The sequence below is a fragment of the Eptatretus burgeri genome, chromosome 1 (assembly GCF_056783735.1).
Source record: "Eptatretus burgeri isolate ZD-2024b chromosome 1, Ebu_testis_v1, whole genome shotgun sequence".
Classification (NCBI taxonomy): Eukaryota; Metazoa; Chordata; class Myxini; order Myxiniformes; family Myxinidae; genus Eptatretus; species Eptatretus burgeri.
This window is the reverse complement of record NC_140961.1, coordinates 26,221,657-26,241,143: the sequence shown is the minus strand read 5'-3', so window position 1 is coordinate 26,241,143 and position 19,487 is coordinate 26,221,657. Positions and strand designations below refer to the sequence as shown.

The window sequence follows — 19,487 nt, the reverse complement described above, 5'->3', positions numbered from 1 at the left end:
GTTGCAGAAGTTCCCACAAACGTGTTGCACTTGTAGGTTGCTTTGCTTTCACCCTTCTGTCCAGTTCATCCCAAACCAGCTTGATGGGGTTTAAGTCTGGAGACTGTGCTGGCCATTCCATGATTTGAAGCCGACCGTCTTCTTCTTTTCTTCTAAGGTAGTTCTGACAGAGCCTGGAGGTATGTTTTGGGTCGTTATCTTGCTGGAGGATGAACCCCTGACCAACTAGGTGTAGACCAGAGGGTATTGCATGGCGCTGCAAAATGCTGTGGTCGCCATTTTGGTTCAGGGTACCAGTCACTCTGCAATTCGCCGACTGGATCCAGCAAAAGAGCCCCAGATCATCACGCTTCCTCCTCCATGTTTGACAGTTGGTGTCACACACTGAGGAACCATCCTTTCGCCTACTCGATGGCATACAATAAACCTGCGTTATAAACCGAAGATTTCAAATTTTGATTCTTCGGTCCATAAGACCTTCTTCCAGTTTTCAGTAGTCCATTGGTGGTGTTTCACGGCCCAGGCAAGCCTCTTTTTCTTATATTGCCATCTTAGCAATGGCTTTCTTACTGCCACTCGACCTCTCAAACCTGCAGCTCAAAGTCTTCTCTTCACAGTTGAAACTAAGACTTCCTTACTTTGACCAGTGTTAAGCTGTGCTTGAAGCTGCTGTCCTGTGAGCTGCCTATCACGTAAGCTGTTGACTCTCAGAAACTTGTCTTCTGATTGTGTTGTGGCTTTGGGTGTGCCAGACCTCTTCCTATCAGTTTCCTCGAGTTTCCAAGTGCCTTTTGATAGTGTAGGAAACTGCACTCACTGACACCTTGGCATCCTTTGCAATTTTTCTAAAGGAAAGACCTACACTTTTAAGGGTTACAAGACGACCCATGAACTCGTTGGGTACCCGTTGTGACACTGGTTGATAAAAAAAAAACATTCCAAAAAAATCAACAACAAAAAAAAGATAGCTCCAGCGAACTCTACCGCTGAGGTTGTTTGCATTGATCATATAATCCCGAAGAGTAGTTGACTGAATCGGGAATTGATTTTTTAATAATTTTTTTCGTTGCCCGATTTGAACGAAACTTGATATTGCGCGTCAATGTGAAAAAAAGAGAAAAGAAAGTCAAATAAATTATTGTGTGTAATCTTTCAAACACAATTTTATTTATTAATGAACATGGAAGTATTAGATCAAAATGGTGACATTTATTTTATGCTTAAAAATAAATCGTTCTTTGTCTATACTAAATGTTTGAGACTTTTTTTAATAAATCATTTGAAGAAAATAAAAAGATAGCTCTAGCGAACTATACCGCTGAGGTTGTTTGCATTGAACAAATTGTCCCGAAGAGTACTTTACTGAATCGGGAATTGATTTTTTTTATCATTTTTTTTCCATTGCCCGATTTGAACGAAACTTGATACTGCACACCGCAGTCGAATGGTCAGTAAGGTGGCCCTAAATTTTTGGAGCTGTCATGTACTGTTTTGGCTGTATTTCAGGAACATGCATACATACAAGATGAGAGTTGTATTAATATATAGATAATGGTCTGTGTGTCTTCCTTTGTTGATTGTCATTTTCTCGCCATTATTATAGCAATAGACTACTTCCTGCAGTGCAATATTGTCCAAATATTGCTTCAGAGGGTGTAGTAACACAATCTGTTCCAACACTGCTTTTATACAGACAGAGGGTTTGTAACGAATCAACAAAAGTTGGGACAGCTGTAGGAATTGTTTGCATCAACTTTCAAGGCTTAATTTACTGCCATTGCTGCAGAACAGCTGCAGTTGCTAACCCATTACTTGTTCCCTGAAAGGGGCCTTTGTTAACAACTCTGAAATTTACATTATTTTTCAGTTTTTGATCACCTAACCTTTTTTCTTGACCTCTGGCAGTTTACTGCTTGGCTTTGTACCATTTCAGGTTATTCATTGGACTTAAACTGCTTAAATTTCAGTAAAAACTGGAAAAATGGGGGTGTTCTAAAACTTTTGACTGGTGGTGTGTGTGTGTGTGTGTGTGTGTGTGTGTGTGTGTGTGTGTGTGTGTGTGTGTGTGTGTGTGTGTGTGTGTGTGTGTGTGTGTGTGTGTGTGTGTGTGTGTGTGTGTGTGTGTATGACCACTTGCATGAATTACAACTCGCACAAAACATGAGAATGCTGCAATCACACAATGAAGAACTTGCAAATTACTTGTAAGCCATAGAGAATGAACATGAACCAACGGTGCAGACAACAGAAAAAAACAATCAGAATTGAAAAAGAACACCATATGCCAACCAACTGCGCTTCGGATTTATGCGACTTTCTGCCACATCAAGCAACAATCTCCGCATTACTACGCAAGACACTGTGAGCACCTGCAATATTGTATACAGGGGAATTTTGTAAGACTTAATACGTCTGCTAACTTTCTACCATCTCACTCAAGATATCAATTGCAGCCACATTTATGAAGTGGTCCATGCACGACACTCCTATCTGAACTAACTCAGGAAAAGCGCAAGTTTTTTTGATATTATTCGTGCATCTATAATACGGGGCTTCACTGTTCCAAAATGTACCCAGCTAAAAAGTATAGCAATCCAGAGTGATGTATACCAAGTACAATATAGCTGAGTTTCGTGGACTGTTGATGCTTCAGCTCGGAGGAGATAACACACACTTTGCTCCTTTATAGTATAGAGATACAGTAGATATGCCTTATTACGTTCCAAATGTACCTATGCGTATCCTTACCATATTATCATATCCAGTGCTAATGGCATGTCTATCACGGTTGACAATTATTTATAATCTACCTCATAAGAGGCAAATGTACCTACTCACTCATTATCACTTATTACTTTATACATTTTCAAAAAAATGCTCTGACAACATATTTGATGTCACCGCGTGACTATCTTCAATTACAGCCCCATAAAAAGCCACTCAGGAATCAACGCCTCATTCGGAAAAAAATGGCACGTGAAAAAGGAATGAAATCACGACTGCAGATCTCCGAACCGTGAAGGACAACAAGATCACGTGACCACCACCACCTCTGTCACCCGTCCCATCTACTAGTGTTGAGGTAATATTTCGTTTTCCGGAGTGAAATGATTCGATTTTGGTGAAGATTTTGACAAGTCTAGTTGGAAATTGTTTCACTAATATTGTCCACATTCACCTGTTCGAGCGACTTTTACTTTCTGTGTTGGTGGACTCCGATACTAGGAACATATTGAGCATTGCTTCACGTTTCGTTACTTATTGTTCCATCACTGAAATTAAATCAAATGTAGCTTGGAAGTTGTAACAGTAATACAATATCTTTTCGACAGGCTAATTGCACACTTTGCCAATCTTCATTTATCTAGAATCCATTGGTGGCTATAAAAGCCCACAAAAACACTCCTGGATTATATATTTTATTCAATAACTTAACTTCTGGAGCCTGCAATGTTCTTAAGGAAACTATAGAAATAGAGAATTGAATAGGGTTGCCACAGAATAAGATACAAGATGTTTGGGAGCCATCGGTGAAAAAGGTTGAAAACCACTGATTTACTTCATCGTTGGTGGCATAAAGGGCTTCCACCACCCATGTGTGCCTCCACCACCATAAATCCGGCACTGCATTTCACCTACCTCAGATGGGTGACAGATCGACTCCACCTGGTGTTAATTCAGTGGCCAACGGGGGTCGAACTCAGGACCCGAAGATCCCAAGCCAACCACCCTAACCACGAAGCCAACACCAGGCATTTCCAATACTTGCTTCCTCAAATCTAGCTAATTAACTATAGCTTGCTGTCTGGGTGAATGTGCCTGCTTACATCTCTGTTATGTTAACACTTAATGTTCCATTAATGGTGGGTACACAAAGTTTATTATTTGAGATGAACACCATGAGGCTTGAGCTTGGACTGCACTTATTATTAACCAGAGACCTTCTTTTATTTATGCATTGTGCTGTACTGTCTAATGATGGCATATGGAGTTTGAGGGTTCACAATGTGAATGTTGTGTCATCCTGATGCAAGTGCCAGAAATGATGACGCATGCCTTGATATTGATTTACAGAGGAAATTTGGTAAATGAGGAAGTTTGAGTTTGGGGGGGAAGGCGGATCATTGAAATCCTTTGCAAACTTGGCTTGCTGAATGTTTCTCTCAACTACTGTACTTTAAAAGGGCTGCTTTGTTTGGAGCTCAGCAGAGCACTAGGCAGGCGGCATGTGGTCTGCTTGCATTGGCAGAGTGACCATGGATATTGAGAAAATGGAATGGAAATTGGGAAAGGTTTTGCTGTTGTGCCTTATTTGGCAAACATTGCGTTTTCAGTGTACCGATACAGGCTTCATGACATCTTCATAGTTTTGCTTTCCTTTGCTTTTGTGTGGGAACTGTGACTGGAAGACAATAAGTGACTACAACAATACTTTTTTGTGCACGTGCATGCATTTGCGTTTGTGTGCGCGTGCATTCTTTGCACTGAACAGTTCACGTTTTGTATCCCACTGAAATGTTGGATCTGGATCCGGACCTGAACCAAAATCTCACCGGCTTGTTCTTGTCACCTCCGCAAATCTTCCACTGAGTTTTGGCATAACCCATTCACAACTTTTTGACATATGCTATATATCGTATTTGGCATGATCTCTCAATTGTGAATAATCAATTTCAAAATTATAGTATCCAGATCAGAATCTTCACCAAATTCTAATCAATTCGTCCATGTCTCGTGCACACACACACACACACACACACCACACACACACACACACACACACACACACACACACACACACACACACACACACACACACACAACCTGTCCGCCAAGTTTCATCCAAATCTCATTAGGACTGACTCAATCGGTCAACTTCCCGACGCGGATCTCAACCAATGGTACTCCATCTCTTCTGGATCTGATTTTGACAAATTTCCCTGACAATATCTGCTGCTCTTCCTTCGCTCCAATTGGTTCTTCTGACCACGTCCTTGTCAAAGTGGACATCTCTCTGGCTGTTATCAGAGAACCACCTCACCGCCGTCGAGTCTGGCATTTCACTCAAGCCGACTGGCAGGGTCTCCGAGCAGCCATCAAACTTACAGACTGGTCTCCTATTACTACTTTCTCAAACATCAACTCATCCTGGGAATTCTTTCAAAGAAACTTGCTCTCCCTCATGCACAGATTTATCCCCTCTCGTGTTCAGTTGTCCTACCCTTCCTCCCGCCCTTGGTTTACTGAAGCTTGTGGCGAGGCAGTTGTCCTGAAACAACTTGCCTTTGCCTCATGGAAAGCAAACCCAACTGAGGGCAATCTCAGTTCTTTCCACAAAGCTCGGAACAAGTGTGTATCTACCCTCAGGAGAGCCAGAAAACAACATCTTTCTCATCTCAAGTCTGAACTCTCAAACCTCTCTCCCTCCTCAAAATCCTGGTGGCGTTTAATCAAATCTGTTTCTGGTGTATGTTCCCCCTCCATCCCCTCCCTTACCTCAAATGGCCGCACTGCTGATTCCACACGTGATAAAGCTGAATGTCTAAACTCGGTGTTTGCAGCTAAATCTTGTGTCCTAAACCCATCACTATCTCTACCCACTTTACCCAGTCGCACCCAACTGTCCCTGGACTCTGTATCCTTTTCTCCTGACAAGGTGGAGAGCTTGCTTTCAAACCTCGAGTCAGATTCTGCAACCGGTCCAGACGGCATCAGCCCACGTGTCCTCAAAGCCTGCTCTTCTGCTCTTGCTCACCCTCTCTCTGTTCTATTCACCCTCTCATTTGCCCAAAGTCATCTGCCATCTGCTTGGAAATCTGCTAACATCACTGCCCTGCATAAAAAAGGTGCAAAAACAGATCCCTGTAACTACAGACCAATCAGCCTTCTCCCAATCATCAGCAAGGTGATGGAATCCATCATCGCTTCAGACATGAAATCCTTCCTCTTCTCCAATGGCTTGATTTCCAATCATCAATTTGGTTTCAGACCAGGTCACTCTACCCTGGATATGCTGCTTCTGCTCTCCCATCAATGGATGGAGGTCCTCAATGCCAGACAGGAAATCTGAGCCGTATCCCTGGACATATCACGTGCTTTTGACACAGTCTGGCACCCTGCCCTACTCACCAAACTCTCTTCCCATGGTATTCAAGGCCATCTCCACTCATGGCTCGCAGACTTCCTCTCCTGTCGCAGTCAACGTGTGGCCCTAAATGGAGTTCTTTCATCCCCTCTTCCTGTGCAGGCTGGAGTTCCTCAAGGTAGCGTTCTGGGCCCTGTTCTTTTTCTGGTTTTCATCAATGATCTCTCGGACTCTCTGGAAAATCCTCTATTTCTCTTTGCCGACGACTCCACCCTCTGCCGTACCATCTGTCATCCCTCAGACCGGCAAGCAGCAGCTTCTTCGCTCACTGCAGATCTGGATAAAATCACAAACTGGTCCAACACGTGGAACATGTCTTTCAATCCAGACAAATCTCACACTCTCACTATGTCTCTTCGAAAGGACCGTTTACAAAACCCCCCATCCACTTTCTCAACAATCCTCTGGAAGAAGTCTTTTCTTTCAAGCTTCTAGGTCTCACTATCTGCCATGACCTTTCCTGGGAAAGTCACATTTCCAACCTCGCCTCAAAAGCCAGTCGCCGACTGGGAATCCTCCGTCGTGCTAAGTCCTTCCTCGGCCCTCTTGAGCTCCTGACCACTTACAAAGCTTTTGTCCGTAGCCTGATGGAGTACTGCTCTCCCCTCTGGGCTGGTGCTCCTGCCTCCCACCTTTCTCGGCTTCACGCTGTCGAAACCAGGGCATTTAAGATCATCGGCATCTCCCGCAATGAAGCTGAGTCTTTGGGCCTCTCACTCAATCACCGCAGGTTGGTCGGTGGTCTTTCTGTCTTCTGCCGACTCCTCTCCAGCCTTGCCCCCCTGCTCTCTCTGCGATTTGTCCCCACCACATTTCCACAGGGCGCTCAAGGTCCGCCAACAACCCCCTTCTGGTAAAACTACCAAAATCACGAATCACTGCTCATCTTCACTCTTTCATTCCTCTTTTTCCCGCCTTTGGAATAAACTTCCTCACTCTATTCTTTCCCATTCTTCCCTCCAGGCTTTCAAAACAGCTGTTCACCACCACCTCTTATCTTCCCCCATCCAAATCCTCGATCTTTTCTACCCCCGATAATCCACCCAAGCCCACTTCCTTCATTTCTCCTACTTTCCTTCCTGAAAGTCCCTGAAATGTCCATCTTCTCTTCGCCATGTTCCCCGTCCCATCCCCATCCCTCTCCCTTCCACAGTTCACCTAATGTGTCTGTTCCCCACTGTTTTGTCCCTTCCACTCCCGCCCCTCTTGTCTCATGCCTCCTTGCTGTGAGTTGTGTGTTTGCTCTCATACGAGCCTCGACCAAGGTATACAAAAAAAAAAAAAAAAAAAAATCTGTCCATAACTTTTAAAGATATCCTGCTCACAGACAGACAAGCAGACAGCAGAAGGTAGGGTGGAAACATGACCTCCATCCACCTTCTGTGGTGGAGGTAAAATAACTATTTTAATATATACTTCCACTTATTGTGGTGGCATGATTTCATGCTTTCAACTGGCTATGAACAGCAGTGCATCGCCACTGCTACCGAGTATGGGGCACCACTGATGCTGTGCCCCTTTTACCAGTTCACTGGTACACATTTTGCTGACCCCAGACAGATGACAGGCTGAGTCAACCCCACCTGGTGTTAATTCAGTGGCCGACAGGACTGGCGGGGTTCTAACTCGGTACCCTAAAATCCCAAGCCCACAACCCTAACCACTAAGCCAACACCAGGCTTAGCAGAGGAACTACTACTACTACTACTACTACTACTACTACTACTACTACTACTACTACTACTACTACTACTACTACTACTACTACGACTACTACTACTACGACTACTACTACTGTTGCTAGTAAGTCGTGCTGGGGTAACAGCACAGACCAAAGGAAAGCTTTTTATGATTCAATCACTGTAAGAAGAATCCTAATAACCAGAAAGCATCACAAAATGGAGGAAACGATTAATTATTGAAACATACTGTTTGCTAAAGTCATCTGTCTCTGTTGTTTTAATGTTTACTCCGCGTGCGTAGTGTGAAGCCGGGTTGAGCAATTGGTTCACTCTGTCTGTCTGTCAGTTTATGATCGAGGAACTATTTTATTTCAATGGAATTCTACTTTTTGATAACATTTTGGAGCTTCACGAAGGCTTTACTGGGAGGGGTTAATGGACTTTCAGGCCACCCTATGGAATCCAAATCGCCTTGTTTGCATTTCCAAAAACCATCAGTTTCGCAGTACTTTCGCAAAATTGTACACCACCCTGACCAAATTTGTCACTCTCACTCGGGGCAGGGAAACTTTGAGATTCTTCTTATTTTTATTTTTATTCTTTTTCTTAAGACTGCACAGAGTAAGGTATCCTATGAACTCTAGTTGTTCCAGAACTAAATGGACAATATATGGCAGAGTGAGAGAAGGAAGGCAACATGGAGAGTCATTCAGTCTTTTATTTGGAGGAAAATCAGATTGAAGGGACAAGGCCATATTCCCACATTATGTCCCCTCCCAAAACCTGCCACTCCACCCCACTCCCCCACCCCATCCCTGTTAATTTTATCAAAAAGTAATTTTGATTTCACTAAACATTTTGGCACTAAATTAGCCAAATTGCTCACAGATGTTTAAGTCCAGCTTGAACCTTGCAATGCATATTAATCAATTTTATTCAAGAAGCAGCTGTCCATTAATTGTTTGCTGTGGTACGATACCCACCATGATCAGAGTTTCAATGTGGTGTTGTTTCAAAAGAAGTCACATTTATTAAAATAAATATTTGAAAAGAAGAAAAAAACAAACCCAATCAAAGTAAATTATTGGAAGTGATTATTAAAATGGTGATGACAGTGAATATGGAAATGGCACTCCTTTATCATACTGAAATAATCTTCACCAGATCAAGTACAATAATGTCATGATGCTTTTCATTGTCATCCATGTGAGAGGAACGTGCACCAAATAGTGCAGGTATATTAGTCGTAGTAGTGGTGAAACCAGTAACAGCTGCCAGGAAATGCCACGTGACAAATATGTTGAAATCATAGTTTTTGCCAAAGTGAACTGGATACTCCATGTGAAAAATTGTGGCAAGGCTCCATGTTTTAATTGGAGCTGTATGTAAAATTGAAGAGGGTATGAATAATTGGCATTGTTAATATGTGGTCAAAGGAAAAAGCACAAAGTTTCCAAAAGTAATAAGTTTCTGAGAGTATGCTCTTTACCTGATGGATGAGATGGTGGTGTATTGGCTGCTACCAACAGCCTTGTGGAGAAGAGTGAGACAGAGCAGCCTTTGGAAGGGTGTTCCACATACAAGAAAAGCAAGGAACAGAAGGGTTGATGTGAGCAGTCAGCCTGGATTTTAAAAGTTTAACCAGGAGGGGTTACTAAACGAATACATACATCCTGAAGATGTTGGCAAGTGTCACAGGGGAAACAGAGACAGAGACAGCTCGACTGTAGGAGAGGTGGTAAAACAACAGAGGCCACCGACCTGCCTGTGATGCGAGATTCAGCAGAGCTTGTGCTCCTACTTCATCGGGGGAGATTATTATTTATTTATTTTTGCATACGTGCTCGAGGCTCTTGGAAGAGATAGTACACTGAACGGATCAGGATATAACATAATAACAGGACGCAAAACATGCATGCATGGGGTGGACAAGTTGCACACAGAGGATACAGAAGGAAACTCCAAGAAGGGAAATCTGGAAATTCAGAAGGAGGATGGATTTTGGGTGGGGTTTGAATCTTTTCAACTTTAAATGATCAAGTAAAACCGAATCATTGAACTTGTCCACCTGCACGCAATCCTTCAAACCTTCTCTGCCAACACACGCCTTCCATCAAACTCGCTCTGCACTTGATAAACTTTGTAATTCTCAAATTTTTCTCCAAATTAAACAGTGATTGTAGTTTCCTTACTTTTCTATTGATGCAGTTCTTTTATTTAAGGCTTGGCCTCGAGGATTATTTAATCTGTGACTGAATCCTTCAACATAAAAAACAAATAAGTATTAAAAAAACTGGATTCCTTGTTGTATTTAATAGCATATGAAAGTAAAGCAAGAAAATTGGGAAGGAGCGAGGGATTTGGGTAGGGTTAACGAGGTTAGAAAAGATCATGGTTTTGGATTGGTGATGATCTGAGATGGTGGTGAGCAGCTGTCTTGAAGATCTGGAGGGAAGAATGAGATTGAAGGGAATGTGGAAGTTGGTTCCACAGGTGACAAAAAACTGGAGCAAATGAGTGGAGGTGAGCAGTGATCCTGGATTTAAGTAGTTTCAATTAATGTTAAGAGATTTGGATTTCGCAGACACAGGGGAGAATCTGTTGAGCTATGGACAAAGGCCTTATAGATTGAGAAATTCTGATTTTCAAGGACCCCCAGTCTGTGGCTGGTGTTGTGGACCAGTTTTGCAAAATGGTCAGCCCTGGGTGAGGTCATAGCTGATGGTGAGACCAATAAATTCAAGGACTGACCCTCCTACCATGGCTGATCATGTTAATAGATAGATAGGTTCATTTATAGGTTGTTGTTGCATTTAGCCTGTGGTTGCTGGTTGAATCATTTCTGGGGTGCAGCTGCTGCAGTTTCCCAATTACCAGTAAGCTGGTACTCATTTTGCTGAACTTAAAAGGATGACATGCTGAATCATCCAACCTGGTGTTATTTCAATGGTGCAAACGAACTCAAACTCAAGACCCTCAGTTCTTAAGTCAGCCACCTTAATCGTTAAGCCAATACCAGGCTTATTTATCGGTGATATCGATCAAATAGTGATGTCATGTGTTTCTTGATAGAACATGAAGGAAGCAGGAGAAACATTGTAACTCCAAGAACAACCGTTTAATTCTTCACCTTTATCGCATCCTTCATGTAACATCCTTAAACATATCTCTGACTTAAAAAAAAATTCAAAAACCCAGTTTGCAATGCATGTTCATTTTCCATCACTCCTCCTTTTTCCTAACTTCAGTGCCAATTCACCCCACCTCCTTCAATCTACCTCCTCCTAACTCCTCACCTGTTATACCCGCTCCTTAACCCTCCCATCTTGCCCCTCATCCGACTCCCTCTCTTTGCACCTCTGCCCGACTATCAGCTCCTCCTCTGGTGTCCCAAACTGGGTAGTGTTCTAACATCTGTGGGCTCCATTCTAACTTGACAGATATCTCACTCTCTCAATCAGTACACTCTTCAACATCTCAAACATGCTCTTTCTTTCATCTAATCACACCTCCCATTCTTCCCAACCTCTCAAATCTTGTGCCTGTCTCCCACTGCCACCTTCCTTCTTCACCATATCATGACCATGTCTCATCCTTACCCTCTCTCAACCTCTCCCCCTGTCCTCCTGCCCATTGGCCATGCCTGCTTTCATTGTTTTCTCTCTCTCTCTCTCTCTCTCTCTCTCTCTCTCTCTCTCTCTCTCTCTCTCTCTCTCTCTCTCTCTCTCTCTCTCTCTCTCTCTCTCTCTCTCTCTCTCTCTCTCTCTCTCTCTCTCTCTCTCTCTCTCTCTCTCTCTCTCTCTCTCTCTCTCTCTCTCTCTCTCTCTCTCTCTCTCTCTCTCTCTCTCTCTCAGATTCCCTTTCGACCTTCACTCTCTTCCCCTTCCACGCTTCCCTGTCATCTTTCTCAAAAAAACTCCCTCCTCAACCTTCCCCCTCAATTCTCACCTTTCTCCCTCCAATATCCCCCATCACTCCCCCTTCTCAAAGTTGCCCCCACTCACATCCACAAAGCTGCCTCCTTCCCATGCCCTATGTCTTCCAACTCATTCCTCCAACTGCTCCATTCTTCAGCTTCCCTCGACCTGCTCTTTAATTACTCCCCACTGTGACCCATCCCATCACCATTGAGCCTCTTCTCCTCCTCATCCAGCCCTTTCCCCTAGCTCTTCTGCAATCCCCCACACGCTGTCAACAACTCTTCCCACCTCCCCTTACTCCCTCGTCCTCCCCTCCCCTGCACCCAAACCCTCCTCCCTTCCCTCTTCCTTCACAGTGTGGACCTCAAACATCCGGGGTCTTCGCTCCAACGTGTGTGTGTGTGTGTCTACATGTATTTATGTACATATATATATATATATATTGTTGCGGATTCGCGCCCGCCGGCGTGCTGACGGCCACGTAACTCGAATCGCGGCACGTCGCCCACCGGACGGACAATCCAGTCGTGACCCTCTCGGACTAACGCCGGGAACCAGTCACGGGTGGACCTTTCGGTCTCACCGCGATCGAGCCAATCAGCCCCCGCGTGGGATAGGGTTGCTCGCCAAATTCGACCTACCTAAGTACCCACGCGGAGGGTAGACCGGGCGATCGCACCTCGCCGCAGGTCGACTTCGGACACGGGCCACTTAAGCGACCCGTTCCGTACTATCAGAATAACCGAGCGGTGTTATCGTCGACCTCGACGGTTCGATTAATTATCGGGCGTATTCAGCCCACTACCAACCCTTTACGTGAAGCAAGATGAGGATTCAATGGGAGAAATGACGAAGCGAAGCGGGAAACAGTTCAACACAAAGCACATTTATTCGCGGCACACGGGAAGCACACATATTCAATTCCACCAAATGCACACAGAAAAGACACAATGCAATTTACACAAAAAGCAAATGTAAAAGCGAAAACACAATGCAGAGCTAATACCGACTACCGAGCACACGGCAACACTTATACAATTCTACCTCACAGACGGCGCCGACAACACATACCCAAAACCAAGGAAAAGAATACCCCCAAGAATGAGGCGGGCCTGAGGCCGAGACCGGGTCGCGCCTACCCGTCTGGTGATGAGACGCGGAGCGGCGATGGCGCCCCAACCCCGCGGGCCTCGCGGGCAGTGTCTGGTAGGGGGTGGGAAAGGGGCCCCCTTGGTCGCACTATCTCAGCGCGGGGGGAAACAGGAGGGGGTTGCTGATGCTCGGGGTATAGAGGATCTTTATTATCCCTGGTGTGCGTCTCCACCTCGGCCAGGTCGCGCTGTCGGCCTCCCTCGGGTGCAGCTCCCTGCATGACGCGAGCACCCCCTCGTCTGGTGTCGCCGCCTTTCCACAGCTCGTCCCCTCCGTTCCGACTCCAACGCACACGACGAGCAGCTCCACCGCCCGCGAAGTCTTGACCCTCTGCTTCCGACTCTCCTACTCTCCGCCTCTGGACTCTCCGACTCTCCTCTTCTTGACTCTCCGACCGACTCTGCTCTTCCCTTCCGACTGACGAACACGGTCCTTTTATCCCCCGGTAGCTTCGCCTTTGACCCCCTCCCTTTGACCTTTCACCTCGCTCCCCATTGGCCCGAGAAAAAGTGGGCGTGAAGGCTTTTTGATCCATAAATTTGCATATATCGATCGCCCTGGGGGCGGGCCAGTCGCCCCTCGCTCACCGATTGGACGGCAAAAAGTGGGCGTGTGTCGTTTTTGATCCGTTTTTGAAGCACAAAATCCGTGATTTTGTACACGCTGTTCGGCGCGCGCCCTGCACGAGTCCAACACCGGTACCCACAGCGGGGCAAGAACGGTGGCGATGCGACGGTTGCGAGGTGTGACGGGAAGGTCGTGGCGGTTGTGGTGAAGCGGCGTTGTGGTTGGTGGTTGATGTTGTGATTGTGGTGGTAATCATGGCGGTTGGTCCAAATTAAAGATAGTAAAAGAAAAACGGCTATCCTGAAGAGTCGCAGCACGCATAAATGACATGTATTCCCACTAGACAACGGGTTTGGGCCTAACTACACATATACTTGCCGAGATACCTCACCTAAGGGACCTGAATGGTGGTTTGCGAATTTGGTAACCACAACAATATGTAATGTATATATGTATAGATACAGGGTGGCCTGAAAGTCACTTTACCCCTTCCCAGTGAAGCATTGTTCCTGAACTCTTTTAATATACAGGTTTTATTGTACAGTACTTACAATAATTAATTTGTCATTGTATCTGTATGTGCTCCATCATTCTTCTGAGTCAGTGTTTCCGCATACCATAGCGGGTGAGGGGGTGAGGGCAGAGGGGAAGGGACGGAGGGAAGTGCGAGAAATTTATCAACGGTAAAGTAACTTTCAGGCGACCCTGTATATATCTGTATGTGTATGTATATATATATATATATATATATATATATATATATATATATATATATATATATATATATATATATATATATATATATATATATATATATATATATATATACAGGGTGTCCCAAAAAAATGTACTCACATTTTGGCTCCTCATAAATCATTGAATTTTTCATTTGTTTTCAGATCAAATTGACCCTAATAATGGCAGAAGTACGATTTTGTTTTGAAGAAAGAAAATTATCATAAAGTGCTACTGGAAGCACGAAAACATTATGGAAGTGCAAAGACAATTTAGAAGACATTTTCACAAAGATCCACCAACGCGACGCACCATCGCTCGCATCCGAGATAAGTTTGAAACAGATGGAACTGTGCATGACGTCCACAAGGTGCGTTCAGGAAGACCACGGTCATCAACCACCCCCGCAAAGGAAATCAATTGCTGGAAACCCTCCACCGATCCCCACGGAAATCTATACGACAAATGGCTCATGAGACAGGAATCCCAAAATCAAGTGGCCATCGCATTTTGAAGCGAATTAATTGGAAAAGTTACATTCCAAAATTAATCCACGCTCTAAATGAAGACGATCCTGACCGGAGAGATGAATTTTGTGATGGTACCTGGGCAAATGCAAAGAAGATGCACAATTTCCATCCAAAATTGTTTGGAGCGATGAGGCCAGCTTCAAGTTAAATGGCTCAATTAACCAACACAATTGCACGTACTGGGCTCGTGAAAATCCGCATGTTACTATGGAACACCATTTAAACTTAACAGGGGTTACTGTGTGGTGTGGGAGATCAGCATTGGGCATCCTAGGGCCATTCTTTTTTGACCGAACTGTCACTGGGGATGTTTACTTAAACGTGCTGCAGGAATCCGTCGGTCCACGTGTCGAAGAGATATTTGGTGATGAAGACATTTACTTTCAGCAAGATGGAGCACCTCCCCACTACCACCATGATGTAAGAGCCTATCTCGAAGCAACTTTTCCGAACAGATGGATTGGGCGAAGAGGTAGCGTTGAATTCCCTGCGCGTTCCCCAGACCTCACTCCAATGGACTTCTTTTTATGGGGATATCCCAAAGATAAGGTTTACGGCTCAAAACCAGCAACAGTCGATGAGCTGAAAGAGGACATTGAAAGGCAATGTCATGCAGTTTCAAATGAAATGATTGGTAACGCTGTTGAATCCATTGGTCCGCGTTATCGGCTGTGTTTTGGAACGTGATGGTCGTCAGTTTGAACATTTGTAAACATGCATTTATCCATTTATACATTTAACCATTAATCTTGTTTCCAAGTCAATAAACAACGCATTTATTATAATTTAAAGAGTGAGTACATTTTTTTGGGCCACCCTGTATAAGTGTATGTATATATATTGTTGTGGTTACCAAATTCGCAAACCACCATTCAGGTCCCTTAGGTGAGGTATCTCGGTAAGTACATGTGTAGTTAGGCCCAAACCCGTTGTCTAGTGGGAATACATGTCATTAATGCGTGCTGCGACTCTTCAGGATAGCCGTTTTTCTTTTACTATCTTTAATTTGGACCAACCGCCATTGTTACCACCACCAGTCACAACATCAACCACCAACCACAACGCCGCTTCACCACAACCGCCACGACCTTCACGTCACACCTCGCAACCGTCGCATCGCCACCGTTCTTGCGCCGCTTGTGGGTACCGGTGTTGGACTCGTGCAGGGCGCGCGCCGAACAACGTGTACAAAATCACGGATTTTGTGCTTCAAAAACGGATCAAAAACGACACACGCCCACTTTTTGCCGTCCAATCGGTGAGCGAGGGGCGAATTGGCCCCGCCCCCAGGGCGTTGGAGGGCGATCGATATATGCAAATTTATGGATCAAAAAGCATTCACGCCCACTTTTTCTCGGGCCAATGGTGAGCGAGGTGAAAGGTCGAAGGGAGAGGGTCAAAGATGAGAAGGCGAAGCCACGAGGCTTATAAAAGCGACCGTGTTCGTCAGTCCAGAGAGTAGTAGAGTCGAGAAGAACAGAGAGTTAAGACTTCGCGGGCGGTGGAGTTGGCAAGAAGGAGCTGGTCGTCGTGTGCGTTGGAGTCGGAGCGGAGGGGACGGAGCTGTGGAGAGGCGGCGAGGGCAGACGAGGGGGTGCTCGCGTCGTGCAGGGAGCTGCACCCCAGGGAGGCCGACAGCGCGACCTGGCCGAGGTGGAGACGCTCGTCGCGGGACAATAAAAACCCTCTATACCCTGAGCATCAGCAACCCCCCTCCTGTTTCCCCCCGCGCTGAGATAGTGCGACCAAGGGGGCCCCTTTCCCACCCCCTACCAGACACTGCCCGCGAGGCCCGCGGAGTTGAGGCACCATCGCCGCTCCGCGTCTCATCACCAGACGGGTAGGCCCGACCCGGTCTCGGCCTCAGGCCCGCCTCATCCTTGAGGGTATTCTTTCCTTGGTTTTGGGTATGTGTTGTCGGCGCCGTCTGTGAAGTAAAATTGTATAAGTGTTGCCGTGTGCTCGTGTAATCGGTATTAGATCTGCATTATCGCATTTGCTTTTTGTGTAAATTGCATTGTGTTTTTCTTTTCTGTGTGCTTTTGGTGGATTTGAATATGTGTGCTTTCCGTTCGTCGCGAATAAATGTGCTTTGTGTTGAACTGTTTCCCGCTTCGCTTCGTCATTTCTTTCATTGAATCCTCATCTTGCTTCACGTAAAGGGTTGGTAGTGGGCTGAATACGCCCGATAATTAATCGAACCGTCGAGGTCGACGAATAACACCGCTCGGTTATCCCGATAGTACGGAACGGGTCGCTTAAGTGGCCCGTGTCCGAAGTCGACCTGCGGCGAGGTGCGATCGCCCGGTCTACCCTCCGCGTGGGTACTTAGGTAGGTCGAATTTGGCGAGCAACCCTATCCCACGCGGGGGCTGATTGGCTCGATCGCGGTGAGACCGAAAGGTCCACCCGTGACTGGTTCCCGGCGTTAGTCCGAGAGGGTCACGACTGGATTGTCCGTCCGGTGGGCGACGTGCCGCGATTCGAGTTACGTGGCCGTCAGCACGCCGGCGGGCGCGAATCCGCAACAATATATATATATATATATATATATATATATATATATATATATATATATATATATATATATATATCTATGAGGTGTGTTCAAAAAGTATCCAACCTTAATTTTTCGTGCGTAAACAAACGAAGCTAGGGAGGCGTGGTTTTGTGCACGTATGTAGGCGATCCTAATTCGTATGCGTGAATATTTTCCCACCTGCAGAAGCTGTCAGTCGCCAACAGACCGCCGATGAGTGAGGAAGTGTAAGTGAGCGCCGTCGGATTTTCGTTTTTGACAAAATAACGGAAAAACTTGAACAACGCTACTGCATAAAGTTTTGTTCTAAAGCTTGGCGATTCCAAAGTGGAAACGATCCGCAACATTCAACAGGCCTTCGGGAACGAAGCAAGGGGCACACACATAAAAGAGTGGTACAACCGCTTCAAAGATGGTCGCACATCAGTGGAAAGTGAAGCACGTTCTGGTAGGCCCTCAACATCCCGAAATGAGATCGTCATTGACCAAGTGAGGACCCTGCTGATGCAGGATCGTCGAATCACGATCAGAGAACTTGCAGACGAGGCGGGCGTCGGCATTGGATCCGTTCATTCCATTGTGACTGAGGATTTGGGCTTAAAGAGAATCTCAGCGAAGTTCGTGCCAAAGCTGCTAACGATCGAGCAGAAGCAACTCCGTTTGGACATCGCACAGGACATGCTGGAGACTGTGAACAGCGATCCCAACTTCTTCAACACAGTGATCACTGGCGATGAGACCACAGTGATCCATCATTTTGTCAAAAACGAAAATCCGACGGTGCTCACTTACACTTCCTCACTCATCGGCGGTCTGTTGGCGACTGACAGCTTCTGCAGGTGGGAAAATATTCACGCATACGGATTAGGATCGCCTACATACGTGCACCAAATCACGCCTCCCTAGCTTCATTTGTTTACGCACGAAAAATTAAGGTTGGATATTTTTTGAACATTCCTCGTATATATGTATGTATATATGTGTATATATATATATATATATATATATATATATATATATATATATATATATATATATATATATATATATATATATATATATATATATATATATATATATATATATATATATATATATATATATATACATATATATACACATGTATATATATATGTATGCATACATATGTATATGTATATATATATATATATGTATGTGTATATATATATATATATATATATATATATATTTATATATATTTATATATATATATTTGTATATACAGTATATGTCAGTGTATACGTACATGTTGTTCTTCTTGCGGCTGCTCCCGTTAGGGGTCGCCACAGCGGATCATCCATTATGAACCACATAATGATTTGGCACAGGTTTTACGCCGGATGCCCTTCCTGACGCAACCCCGGTCGCCTCTTACGACACAGGGATAAGGATTGGGTTTCGCCATGATTCCGGGCTGCCCTACACCCTCTCATAGCGCGGCCCAGTGCAGAGCTCCCGTCCTCAAGCGATCCTCCAACCCAAGCCTCAGTGTATCCGGATTACAGACGCACGTCACTATGCCCGGTATGTGTATATGTATATATATATATATATATATATATATATATATATATATATGTATGTATATATATATATATATATATATATATATATATATATATATGTATGTATATATTGTTGCGAATTCGCGCCCGCCGGCGTGCGAACGGCCGCGTAACTCAAATCGCGGCACGTCGCCCACCGGACGGACAATTCTGTCGTGACCCTCTCGGACAAACGCTGGGAGCTAATCATGGGTGGGCCTTTCGACTTCACCACAATCGTGGCAATCGGCCACCCACGTAGGATAGGGTTGTTCGCCAAACTCGACCTACCTCAGTACCCACGCGGATGGTAAACCGGGCGATCGTACCTCGCCGCAGGTTGACTCCGGACACGAGCCGCTTGGGCGGCCCGTTCCGTACTATCGGGATAACCGAGCGGTGTTATCGTCGACCTGGACGGTTCAGATTAATTACCGCGATGTTGCAACCACTATGAACCCTTTACGTGAAGCAAGATGGAGGGTCAATAGAGAAAAGACGAAGCGAAATGGTCACAGTTCAACAAGCAAGCATTTTATTTCCCGGTACACAGAAAGCACGTATATACAGCCATACACAAAAAGCAAATGCAAGAAAAAAGCAGTTAAAACCGACTACGCGCACACACGGCAACACTTATACAGTTTTACTT

The 19,487-nt window shown here is 45.1% G+C and overlaps 1 long non-coding RNA gene across 1 annotated transcript in view; it reads left to right on the top strand.

Annotated features, from left to right (window-relative positions):
• Nucleotides 1-2,917: 2,917 nt before the first annotated feature.
• LOC147034061 (uncharacterized) overlaps nt 2,918-19,487 on the top strand; it is an 81,762-nt gene continuing 65,192 nt past the window's right edge. Inside the window, exon 1 of the long non-coding RNA XR_015056707.1 lies at nt 2,918-3,082. This is a non-coding gene — a long non-coding RNA (uncharacterized LOC147034061). The remainder of the gene's footprint in view (nt 3,083-19,487) is intronic.